This window comes from Nicotiana sylvestris, chromosome 3, assembly GCF_000393655.2.
Source record: "Nicotiana sylvestris chromosome 3, ASM39365v2, whole genome shotgun sequence".
Lineage (NCBI taxonomy): Eukaryota > Viridiplantae > Streptophyta > Magnoliopsida > Solanales > Solanaceae > Nicotiana > Nicotiana sylvestris.
This window is the reverse complement of record NC_091059.1, coordinates 76,590,153-76,601,678: the sequence shown is the minus strand read 5'-3', so window position 1 is coordinate 76,601,678 and position 11,526 is coordinate 76,590,153. Positions and strand designations below refer to the sequence as shown.

Here is an 11,526-nt window from a genome sequence, read left to right as displayed (position 1 = left end):
CTCTTTCAAAATATGCATCAAAACCATCAAGTCAAGTTCATATCTTAATTATCAAGTAAAGCAATAAAATCAATAAAGTGCACGACATCACCCTTCGTGCTTTTACTCTCCTCATCACCATATATCATAAATGCTAGTGCACGACATCATCCTTCGTGCCTTTACTCTCATCCTCACATGATCACAATAAAAATGCATATACACGGCATCACCCTTCACGCTTTAATCTCTCATGATAAATAAGCATGTGCATGACATCACCCTTCGTGCTTTTATCCTCACATTAACTCAATCAATGACATCAATATGCAAATGAGACATGGCAACACCCTTCATCCTCTTCACTCTTCCTCACCAAGCAACAACAAAACAAATAACAAGCAAGGTGGGAAGCCAATTCACTTCAACAATTGTATTGAACTCCACTCGTCACACGAGAATCTTTCCACAATTAGAGCCGACAACAAATTACAACTTCCACATTCTCAACACCTAATATTGCAATAATTCAATATAAGAAATAACTTGAAAGCGATTAGTCAAGGAATACACGATCTATCTAAGGCATAAAAGGTATAGTGAATGAAATAATATGGTGAAAATAAGGCAAAATCCACCCGCATGCTTATCCCATGGACAATACATATACATCCGTCACCTTGCATAAACACCGCCCCAACATATAGTTCACATAGAAAATATACTTGACTCTACCTTAATTCATTCAAATCAAGATTAACCATAACGCTTACCTCTTTTCACACAAAGTCAACAATCAACCATGACTTTCCTTCCGAACAAGCCTCTAAACCAACCGAATCTAGCCAATTATCAATCAAACAATCCAAAATAAGCTTTAGAAACTACCCACTAATGAAAGAGGTTCAATTTTGATAATTTTTTAAAAAGTCAATAAAGGTCAACCCTGAGCCTTCTTGGTTAAAATCCGAGATTGTAACGATCCGGACGGTCATTTTGAGAGTAATAGCCTCGATCCCCTATTTACTGATTTTCCTGTATCATTTTATGCTTATGTGACTTGCCGGGAGATTTTATATTTGGTTTCGGAGTTAATTGAGACACTTAGTCCCTAAAATGAAAGCTTAAGTTCTAGGAATTTGACCGTAGTTGGAATTGTATGAAGACGACTCCAAAATGGAGTTTCATTAGCTACATTGGATGATTTTGGACTTAGTAGCTGAATTAGGCTTGAAATTGCGAAAGTTAAATTTTTGAGAAGTTTGACCGGGAGTGGACTTTTTTTATATTGGGGTCAAATTCCAATTCCGAAATTGGGATTAGGTCTGTAATGCCAAGTATGACTTGTGTGCAAAATTTGAGGTCAATCAGACCTGATTTGATAGGTTTCGGCATCGGTTGTAGACGTTTGAAGTTTCAAAGTTCATTAAGTTTGAATTGGAGTGTGATTCATGTTCTTGTTGTTGTTTGATGTGGTTTGAGGGTACGACTAAGTTCGTATAATATTTCAGGACTTGTTGGTATATGTGGTTCAGGTCCCGGGGGCCTCGGGTGGATTCCGGGTGGTTAACAGACTAGATTCGGAATTGTTAGAATTGCAAAAAATCTGGTGCATCAGTTGCTGGTTTCCTTCATCGCATTCCCGAGAGAGGTCTCACATTCGCGTAAGGTATTGTAGGCTAGCTGATTTTTGTTCTTCGCATTCGTGATATGGTTCCCGCGTTCGCAAAGCTTTGGAGAATTGAGCCTGCACGTTCGCGATAGGGACCTCGCGTTCGTGTAGAGGAACGGGCAGAGGAGGTCCCAGGCATTTTGCCTACGCATTCGCGATGAGAGTCTCGCATTCGCGAAGGGTCAGACTGTGTGAGCTTCCGTGTTCGCTATTAGGCCATCGCGTTCGTGAAATAGGTTTTGGACTAAAGGAATTTTTATGCTTCACGAACGCGAGGAGGCTTCCGCGTTCGCGAAGAAGGATTTCACTGGACAGATATAAACATTCCAAATCGAGGATTTTGCCATTTTTATCATAACTTGGGATAGAGAGCTCTGATGTGGGCGAGATTCGGAGGGATTTTCAAAGGCATCGATTGAGTAATGATTCTTGATTCGTTTTTGGTTATATTCCACTAATCTATCGTTAATTTCATCTTCTAATTTAAGATTTGGGTTGTGAAATTTGAGGAAAAAGTGGAAAAAGTTCTTCAACCGAATTTTTGGATTTTGATTGATATTTTGGTATTTGAGTAATTTTAGTACGAGTGAACTCGTAGTTGAACGAGCGTTTGTATTTTATAATTTTTACCCGATTCAGAGATGTGGGCCCAAGTCGACTTTTTGCGGTGATTTTCCAATTTCTTGTTAAAGTATTGATTTCATTAATTAGAATAGTTTCTTATAGTTATATTTATGGTATGAAATTGCTTTTGGCCAGATTTAGGCCATTTGAAGTCGGAAAGTCGAGGAAAAGACATTCTTACTGACTAATTGAGCTTGGTTCGAGGTAAGTGGCTTGCCTAACCTTCTGCGGGGAAATCCCCTTTGGATTTGGTACTGTTGTAATCCTTCTATGATATGTGAGTGTTATGTACGCGAGGTGACGAGTGCGTACACGGGTTAATTATTGTAAAATCTGGTTTTTACTGAACAATAACCTGTTTTATATTAAATGAGTTATTCCAGCATGTGTAGTTATCCTGTTTAGCCAAATATCACATGTTTACGTGTCTTAAATGCTTATTTGAACTCTGTGCAACATACTTAGTTGAATTCCTACTTTTTCCTTGACTTGTACTTAGTCTTAAACTGTAGGATTTCTTGTTGTAATTGTTATTTCCATCGATTTCGAGCTGTGTGTTTACTTTTGGGACTATGAGGCGGTACCTCGGGAGATCCCATATCACATATTTACTTTTGGGACTACGAGGAGGTACCTCGGGAGATCCCCGCTGCATATTTACTTTTGGTATTTCGAGACGGTATCTCTGGAGATACCTCGCTGCATATTTACTTTTGGGACTATGAGGCGGTACCTCGGGAGATCCCCTATTGAGCATTTACTTTTGGGACTATGAGACAGTATCTCAGGAGTGCCCCTGTTGTTTATCCTTGCGTGATGTGTTGTTATCTTCCTGTATCCCTCGTTGTTAAATTCTCTGTCTTCCATTATATTGCTATATCTTCTGCCTTATTTATTATATACCAGTAGGGCCTTGACCTGACCTCATCACTACTCTACCAAGGTTAGGCTTGACACTTACTGGGTATCATTGTGGTGTACTCATGATACTCTTCTTCACATATTTTGTGTGCAGGTCCAGGTACCTCCTACCGGCGCCGCTATTAGTTGCGTACTTGTTGCTGCTCTAGAGACTCAAGGTATATCTGCCAGCGTCCACAAATCTCGGAGTCCTCCTCTATCCCTTATGTTGTTCCTCTTTTGTTTTACCGAGTTACTGATGTATAGAGACAGTTAGAATAGATTATTAAAGCTTGTGACTTGTGATTATCAGATTTTGGGAATATTGTTATACTCGAGCTGTTGGTTACTTGTACATGTTGAGCAACATTTTTCAGTTCTATAGTTATCTGTTGAAGTTTAGTTGTTGATTCTGTTTTTATTTTTGATTTTTCCGAAATTGTTACACTTACCTAGTCATAGAGACTAGGTGCCGTCATGACATCTTACGGAAGAAGAATTGGGTAAAGACAGAGATTCGGATCAGATCCCGATTACCCACTCACCCCAAGCCCAGTTATGTGATTTATTTCGAAATTCAACCTTAATTTAAGGTCTTAATCTCAATTTTATAAAATCCCTAATTTCTATTCAAAATCCCTAATTTCTACCTTGAAATTCATAGATTTGGTGTTAAAAATTCATGTAAAGTAGTTGAAATTGATTGAAAACTAGTTAAAGATGCTTACCAATAAATTTGAAAAGAAAAAGCTCTCAAGAAGTTGCATTTATGGAGTCTAGGGTTGAGAAATGACGTAAAATGAGCGAAGACCCTTTTTCAGCTTTTACCCAATTGCATATGTTGCAATTTCGGACTCTTGTTCACAATTATAATGTCCGCAAATGTGAATAACTGATCGCAAATGAGATTAGTGTCACGGACATGCGTAAGCCGCAAATGCGATGAACCCCTAATCGTAAATGCGAGTAATGCTTCGTAAATGCGAAGCTGTTCTTACTATCCACTATGTGTAAATGCGACTCTGAGATCGCAAATGCGATCCCAGATCAGTCCACAAAAGCGAACTTTACTTCGCAAATACAAAGTCCCAGCCCCAGCCCCAACCCATGTTTGTATTTGCGAGCCTGATATCGCAAATACGATAAGGTTTTCTCAATTGTGAAACCTGCAAGTTTACACCAACAACAACTATGCATAAGATGTTCCAAATCAGTCTGCAATGCATTCGAAACTCATCAGAGCCCCTCGGGCTCCCGATCAAACATTCACACAAGTGTAATAACATCACACAAACTCGCTCACTAACTCAAATCATCAAAATAACATCAAATATTAAGAATCAATCATCAAAATCGAAAATTTTCGACTTAAAACTCAAATTTTGCTAACTTTCACATAATACGTCGAAACACGTTCTGATCACTGAGGACCCCAATCAAGCACCCATACAAGTTCAAAAATATCATACGAACCTATCGAAATCGTCAAAATATCGATCTGGGGTCGTTTACCAAAAATATTGACCGTGGTAAATTCTAGCCTCATTTAACTCAAAAATTATATTTTCTTTAAAATTTCACATAAAATCTTTTCGAAAAGTGACACGGACCATGCACACAAGTCACAATATCAAATGAAGCTCTTAGAACTCTCAAAACGCAAAAATAAAGGCTAGCACTCAATATGACCTATCGGATCATCACATCTAGATAGTTCTTGATACCTTCTGCTCAAATGAATTATTTAACATGTAACTGAAGCCAAACTATATCCTAAATTATATTAACCAAACTTCTATTACTGAGGATCCCCATTTTATATTTTAACTTGCTTATTGTAAAAGAATTAAAGAAGAAGAAACTATCATTAACAATAAAAGGTTCATTAGCCAATTGGAGCGTGATTGTGATTGGATCGTCTATCTATTATTTATAATCTTGCTTACTTATGTAATTTTTCTTGTTTATTTGATTTAGCCAATAAATCATCTGATTATCACTAACTCGATACTAATCGGTTCGATATCTTACATGATGGCTAGTGAATTAGTATGTTTACAAGCCGATAACTGATAAGCTGATCCGTTAAGCATAATATCTCTCCAATCCACCCGATAAGCAGCCCTAACTAAATCAGACGACAAAATAATATCAAGAGAGGCATCATGCTATAATATAGTTTGGTCAATTGATCTAATTATTTTATTATACGAGAAGAAAGGATTTTCAATTTACAGAAGGACAAAACTTTTCCACCAAGAAAAGAATTTGCTAATATATTAGAGATCTATATTTATCATTAGGAAAAATAAGAATCAATTACGATAAGAAATATTTCCGTAATTCCTTCGTAAAAGTAAAATCCAATATAATAAGAAAAAATCAGTGCAAAATCCTAACAGTTTTATAGCTGTTTGCCGTGCTTTTTTTAATAGCCAAAAGTGCCATTTTAATTGTAAATAGTGTTTTTATTAAAGTTAAGGTGTTTGGACAAATTTTTAGAAGAAAAAAAAAATATTTTTGAGCAGAAATAGAAATAGTTTTTAAGAAATAAAAAAAATAGCTTCTTTTTAGAATTATTCTTTTGATTTTGATTTTGTAAAAATATAGTATATTCTAAAAGTTTGACCAAATACTTATTATTACTTAAAAATATATTTTAAATTGATTAGTCAAATATAAACTATTGCTGTCCAAAAATATTAACTTTGAAAGGGAATTAGGGAGTTATTGAAGAGGCAACTGGATGGTAGTAGTGAGTAGAGGTGGGCGTCGTCTAGTATTTAGTAATAATGAATGAAGGGAATGGTACCGCACGTGCAGAAACTGACAAGGAATATTGGGTTCCCTCCATTCGTGTGAACAGTGGACACTGACTGACAGTAAATAAAAGATAAGAGGCATAGAGTAGAGTAGTATGTAGAGAGGAAAAGTTTTATTTTATGTTTCGTATAACTGATATTAATTGTACAATATTTTTTTTTATCTCATAAATTTATAGGTCCAATCTTACACTTCGGTACATAAAATTGTAAGATAAAAAAATGTCTCGTACTTAATTTAATGAAACACAAAATAAAATTTTCTGTTAGAAAATAGTAGCATAGCGCAGAGGAAAGGACGCATTGGGAAATGCACAAAACAAAAGGACAACAAAAAAGAGTTTGGTACTCCGTAGTAAATACTCTTTTCCTCTGTCAGTGCACAGGTGTGCTTCCAGTCCTCGTGTTCCGTGTGCCTTACCTTTCAATCTCTTTTGACCCTCTCTACTCTTTGCCAATTTGTTGTCCCTCCTACTTCGCCAATTGAGTAATTATATTTACAGCTTGGTTTTCATCAGAATTTAATACTCTCCTTTCCGTCTACTACATAAGTAAATTAACTAGTGGATTACTCTTTTCCTTTTAATTTACTTATAAGCATACTCAAATTCATATTCCAATAGAACTATAGAGTAGTAGCTCTAGTCCTATGTGAAATCAGTCAAGTGGAAGGGAATGGTGGGGAATGGGAGACGAGGTCCTTCACATGGAAATACAAATGTGTGGGTCGTGGCTGTCTGGCACAGGCTGCAGTAAGTGAGATATAGGTTCAACCGAACCCCATATTTTAGCTCAAATTTAATATATGTGTTAATATTTTACTAAATAATATATTTCAAACCCAACAAATCAAATGAGTTATGGTAAAATTTTAGATTCAAACATATAAATTTAAATTTTAAATCCGTGAATATAAATGTGATGAAGTAGCTAGCTAGCTTGACAACAATAATAAATTCAGCCTAATTGCATATAGTATGAAGTAGCTAGGTGGGCGTTGCCCTTAATTACTTGTGAGCTTACTCCTATTTTGTTTTGACAGTAGAGTCCAAGTTAGGATTGAGAAGTGAGACCTGCCAAATCTCCCATATTATTCTATTCAATCCCTATGTCTATGTGGGGTTCTCTTCACATACCTAACAAGATTTTCTTTTTTCTATTTTATGGATCGTCAAATTTCAGGAAAAAAATGAAAAAGAAAAATGCATGCTTAATTAAAAGTTCACTCTCTTTACCGACATTTTCGGCAAACAGAGTTTGCAATTTTTTTTTTCTTTTAAAGTTCTTGCTCGCATCTGTTTGCTTGTTGCTGTGTTTACGAATAAAACAATTAACTTTTTTCAAAATAATAAAAAAAAAATTAGAAAATCAGTTTTTGAGGAGTTTTGCAAGATCATAGGTCAACCTTACACATCTAACATTCTTCTTGCATTAGTCGGCAGTGTTATGAGATTTGGCTTGTGTAAATTATGAATAAATACGATACAGTATATTGCAACACTAAATGAAGAGTGCTGCCAAAAAAACCTGATTTCAAAAACTAGAAAAGAATAATACGAGTAATTTTTTCTGTAAAAGTGGTAGAAGTTGCAAAAAAGTTTTGAAATCTCTAATTTTGACATTTTGCGTATGTAGTTAGGTGATACGCCATAACGTCATTTAGTGATACCTTTGTTGTTGTGAAAAATATGCCAAATTCTAAACAAAAGAAGAATAATCCGAACTAGAATACTGTTGTGTGGTATACAATACCATCATATTAATGAAGGGAATCATCAATTGAAAAGTAATAGAGGGAACTGGTTCTCTTTGTTTTAATGCACAAGTCTGAAAAAGCAATCTGATAGTATTCAGATAGTAGGGGAAGGACCTCTTTCATTAATGTCTAACCAATTTCAGCAATAGCATCAACTCCTTGTCATTTTACAAAACAAGAGGTGCCCCTATCCACTCAAAACTCCATATTTTTCTCAGAATTTGTCTACTGGATTTCAGCGTAATTATTGACTTTTCACTTCTCTTTTATTTTACACAAGGGATGGTTTGGTATTCGGGAAAATGTGAAATTACCTATGCATTACTAATATATACTCGCTCCTTTTTGAGTGAACATATTTCCTTTTTAATTTGTGCCAAAAAGGATGATCCCTCTACATATTTGAAAATAATTTAACTTTATGCAATTATTTAAAAACATACAAAATATATATACTTTATTTTATACTATAAATTTATAGATCTTCTCTTATTTCTTACACTCTATGCTCAGTTAAAAGGCTTGTATAAATTGAAACATAGGGAATATATAATATGTCTTCGAACCAAACGCCCCCCTAAATGTCATCTTTCTACTGATGCCAAACGCAATTATAAGGTATTACTCTACCCAAAGTAATCGAACCGACAGAAAAAATTGTTATGTGTCAGGAGAAATTTTAGCTAGCGTTTGGATATAGATTTGGTTAAAACTTGAAAAATTTAAGTTTTTGAAGATCAAATAAAAATTAATTTTTAAAAGTTCAAATTGTTTCCGGACATACATTTTACTTGACGAGAATTTAGAATTTTGTGAATAAAAAACTTCAAAACTATTCTAGAGCTGTTTTTGGAATTTGAAAATTTTGTTTTCAAAATCTACCAAAAATGATTAAAATCTATAAACAAATGGATATTTAAAAATAAAATTTGTAAAAAAGCTCCAAAATTTTATGGCTAAACGGGAGCTTAGTTAAGGGCGTCAATTTGTAAATGCCTAATTTTCGCCTTATATATATATATATATATATATAATATGTATGTGTGTGTGTGTGTTTGTTCTTATTTGTGTATGTATAGGTTTTAAGAGTTGAGTAATGGTTTGATAAATGGGGTAGGGTTTGGGCTAGTGTAATTTAATTAAAATTGTGCCAAAATTGGCCCAAAATTTGAGCCCAAACCCGGTCCAAAAGGGGGCTGCCAAGAAGAGCTTAAAACGACGTAGTTTTGTCTTGAAACTACGTCGTTTTGGTTAAGTGACAAAGATTCAATCTCATCCACCCATCTTGATTTAATCCAACGGTCCTAGTTTGATCTTCATCCTAGGTATTTAAAGCCTAAAATCCCCAAAAATTTGCCCCATTTCCCCATTATTTCCTCTCTCTTCTTTCCCTCTCATCACTCTCTCTTCTCTCTCCCCCCAAGCCGCTGCCGCCGCCCCACCGCCGCCGGCCGAAAATCGCCGCCACCGGCAGACAACCTCCAAACACCTCCAAATTCACACCATGTAATCTCCACAACTTCCTCATTCCATATCTCCAAACCAAATCCTTCAAAAATCTCTCAAACTCCTTGAATCTTAGATCTAGGAAACTTTCCCGTCACCTTTTTGCCCAAATTATTGAAGCTCCAACCACTACCACCCCACAATATCTACATCAATGGATAAAGCTCCTCAAGACCTAGCTATTGATGCCAATTTCACCCTGAAAATCCGGCGACCAAAATCTGGCCAAATTCCGGCGACCTCCCCGAACACCCTCTTTTGGCATACCACCATTTTTTGGCTACCTGAATTGTAAAATGGTAAAATCCTATTCTTTTTCATGGCTGATTTTTATTTTTATTTTTTATTTTTTAGATTTTATTTTGTCTATTATTAATTATTTTAGCATTAGTTTTTGAAGTTTGAAATGTTAAATTTTCTGTTTTTGTACTTGTTGAAGTAGTAAATAGTTTTGTGTTGATGAAAGTGAGGTAGTGAAAAATACTTAAGAGTATATGGTACTTGTTTGGTTGTTTATTTACTGCTTCAAGACTCTTTGAGTACAACACTAAAAAGTCAAATTGTTTGGTAAGAAAATGTAGACCTTTGGACAGTGTTTGAATAAAAGTCTGTCTTTGAATAGTGGACAGCAGATTTTGTTTGAAATACTTGACAAGATTTGAACCAGAAAGTCTGGCATTTTGAATTTAAGAGCAGATTTTGTAGAAAAATCTGTCAAAAAGATTGATTTTTAATTTCTTGAAATAGCTGATTGTTTTGATATATAGGAGGACACTCCATCTTACTGAGGGAGCTCTACACACAAAAAAGAGAAAAAAATCAGTAGCTATAATATCTCTAAGCAGCTTTTGTGAGTTGATTCTTAAGTGAAAAACTTGTTTAAGGAAAATAGAGTAGTCTTGAAAGATTTTTCTGGAGTTACATAATTGTACTATTTTGCTGGGGTATTTCTAGTTTATTTTCTTGGGTTTGAATCTGCCGGTTGTCGTTGTCTTTTGCTGTTGTTGCTGCCCGTTTAATTGTTTTGCTGTTGATTTTGGAAAGAGCTGACTCTGCTATATTTGTTCTTCTTTCTGCTGTCCAGGTAATTTTCGGACCATGTAAACTCATAAAATCGAGTTGGAATGAAAGATAATGACGTTGGGAAACATTAGTAGCTTTATCCTTCTATTGTAATTCATTTTTATATGCTCTTGAATGTTTGATAATGTTATAACGATATGTTAGTTAATTAAATTGTGTTAAGCATATTTAATTATTTTTATTTTTGCAAAGCATTAGATATAATTTCACTGGCATTTGGTTGTCTGAAAGGAGCATATATATTAAAATTTGAACCCTTGTAGCCATGTTTGTCCCTTTGTTGTCACCAAGCTAAGTTATTATTATTATTATTATTATTATTATTATTATTATTATTATTATTATTATTATTATTATTATTATTATTATTATTATATTTTAGAGTCCCAATAATCTTTTTTTATCTCTTAAAAAATACTTATTTAGTAAGGTAGTTAAGTTGTAGATTAGAAAGACAATCTGTAAACTTATTTTTGTAAATAGTTGGCTACGGATTGCAAATAGCAAGATATGGCCAAATCTGTAACATAGCTTTAAAAGGCCATATCTGCAGATTTAAAGTCCAAAAGCATATGGGCTTTTGGATTTTGTCTTGGACATGAGCCCTTTTGACTCCATCAACCCAATAATGAGCTGCCTCATTCAATGTCAAGACAAGCCCTCATCTTACTAGTTTTAAGCAATGTCAATTGATAATTTTCTCTCATTACTCTCATCTTTTAAATTAGTACTCATAACAATAATTTTCTCTCATTAGTTAAGTTGTAGATTATTATTCAAATCTTTTCTTTAATTTTTTTTAAATAAATAAAAACGGACATAAGAAAAACATAGAAATCAAATAAACCACAGTCTATCCAAGTTTAATTCAAGCCAAATGTAGTCAATAAAGCGACCGTGCTAGAACCACGGGACTCAGGGAATGCCTTACACCTTCCCGGTCAACAGAATTCCTTACCCGGACTTTGTTTTCGCAGACCAATAATAATAGAGTCAAACCTTCTTTTGAATAGGGATTCAAATAAAAGGTGACTTGGAACACCAGTAAAAATCAATTCCAAGTGGCGACTCTGTAAATAAAATAATCCCTACTTCAAATTTGTCACTTTAATTGGAAAATCTCTTTAATCCACAATCCATAACATTTTACACTTATCTCTTGGAGGGATAAAAATGGGTGTGAC

At 34.7% G+C, this 11,526-nt stretch overlaps 1 long non-coding RNA gene across 1 annotated transcript; it reads left to right on the top strand.

Annotated features, from left to right (window-relative positions):
• The first annotated feature begins 9,113 nt into the window (after window positions 1-9,113).
• LOC138886877 (uncharacterized) lies at window positions 9,114-10,495 on the top strand. Its single transcript, XR_011405813.1, has 2 exons — window positions 9,114-9,558; window positions 10,344-10,495. It is a non-coding gene; the product is annotated as an uncharacterized lncRNA (long non-coding RNA).
• The last annotated feature ends 1,031 nt before the right edge of the window (window positions 10,496-11,526 follow it).